Raw genomic sequence first — 2,016 nt, forward strand, 5'->3', positions numbered from 1 at the left:
TACCACACTCACACATAAAGGATGCCAGCCAGGGGTCCGAACCCCACGAAGAAGATCAAGCATCAAGAAGGAAGCGTGCTCAACCCCAGCAGAACAAGACCATCAGGTCAGGGCCACCTCAATGAAGCATGCGTACTTAACTAAGATTGCCACATAACACCATCCGCCCGTTTTATCGTCAAGAGGAAGCAAACAAACACCACGAACGACCACCGATGCGACCAACCAAATGAAAGAATGGAGATGCGGTCAACCCCCATGGACGCGAGGCCAGCATCATCCGGATACCCCCGAGAGCAACAATGTGCGTAGCACTGGGTGCCATAACACCATCCGCCGTGCACAAACATGTTGCAAAGGAGGCATCCAAACAAATAGGCCCAACCGCCATGGGGTAGACTAGAGCACCCGAGGGCTAGCCAACGTGAGAAAGCCCCTAGCACGACCGATTGCCCCCATCAACAAGCCCATGCGCGGCACTAGGTGCCACCAAATCCGTCCCTAAAGCACAGGCTTGTTGCTAGAAAGCAAGCGAGAATGTAGGAATCACCCCCACGAAAGCGAGCCCAAAAAACGGTCGTCGCCCGTCAAACCCCATGGAAGCGAGGCCAGCATCATCCGGATACCCCGAGAGCAACAATGTGCGTAGCACTGGGTGCCATAACACCATCCGCCGTGCACAAGCATGTTGCAAAGGAGGCATCCAAACAAATAGGCCCAACCGCCATAGGGCAGACTAGAGCACAGGGCTAATAGCATTGAAAACCCCTAACTTACGACCGATTGCCCCCATCAACAAACATCTCGTGGCACTAGGTGCCACCAAATCCGTCCCTAAAGCACAAGCTTGTTGCTAGAAAGCAATCGAGAATGTAGGAATCCCCCCCACGAAAGCGAGCCCAAAAAACGGTCGTCGGGACATGGTCGGCCGGCGGCGGCCGCCGCCACAACCACCGCCGGCGGCGGGGGGGACGATACCCCCCCGCCGGTGGCATGGGGGGCGTGGCACACGCCCTTTCCATGGGCGCCAGGGGCATGCCCATGTGAGGGGGGCGGCATGGTCAGCCCTCCTGGCTGACCATGTTGGGGCTTGCATGCCCCCCATAAAGAGCATTTAGAGCCAAATCCCAACCGGCAGGAGGAAACATCAAATGTCAGAGGAAACATAAAGGCCTTTTTTATCGAAATACTTTGAATTTGGACGAGATTTTTTGCAGGCATGCTTAGAAAAATCATATCTTGAAGTAGGAGCAAGCCTCACAATTTTTCGACATCGGGATTTTTTTATTTAATTTTTTTGATTAAATAAATCCGAAAAATCAAAAAAAATCGAAAATAGGCAAAAATCGATGGGTGATGCTTGGAACACATCCAAGATGTATTGGAATGAATTTAGGAAACCAATTTGGGTGGTTTCAATTGTCCAAAAGCACGAGACAAGTGTTCGCCCCCGTTCATGCACGTCGGGTGGCAACATTGGGGGGCCATGTTGTGAGTGTTGTATTGCAATCTTTTGAGGCAACAAGGAAGATTGCTTTTGTAGAGTTTGGGTGATCTACGGTGTTCTTCGTCGGACCTTTGTGTGCTTGACATGGTAGGCAAAGCACCACGGGTGTGTCGCGGCGTGCCTTGGGGCAAGCCATGGGCCAAACCATGGGGAGCCATGGGGCTTGCCACGGGGCTGTCAAGGCAAGCCATGGGGCTGCCATGGCAAGCCATGGGGCGTGCCGGCGGGGGGGTCAAGGCATGCCATGGGGCAATGCAGGTACATCAAGGTAAACCATGGGGCATGCCGGTGGGGCTGCCAGGGCAGGCCATCGGGCTGCCAGGGCATGGCCCGTGGGCACCGTGCTAACCTCGCTGGGCATGCCATGGGGCTGTCAAGGAAAGCCATGGGGCTGTCAAGGCATGGCCCGTGGGCACCGTGCTAACCTCGCTGTGCATGCCATGGGGCATGCCATGGGCACCACCGAGGCAAGCCATGGGGCTGTCAAGGCATCGCCAGTGGGCACCGTG

Source organism: Juglans regia, unplaced genomic scaffold (assembly GCF_001411555.2).
Source record: "Juglans regia cultivar Chandler unplaced genomic scaffold, Walnut 2.0 Scaffold_593, whole genome shotgun sequence".
Lineage (NCBI taxonomy): Eukaryota > Viridiplantae > Streptophyta > Magnoliopsida > Fagales > Juglandaceae > Juglans > Juglans regia.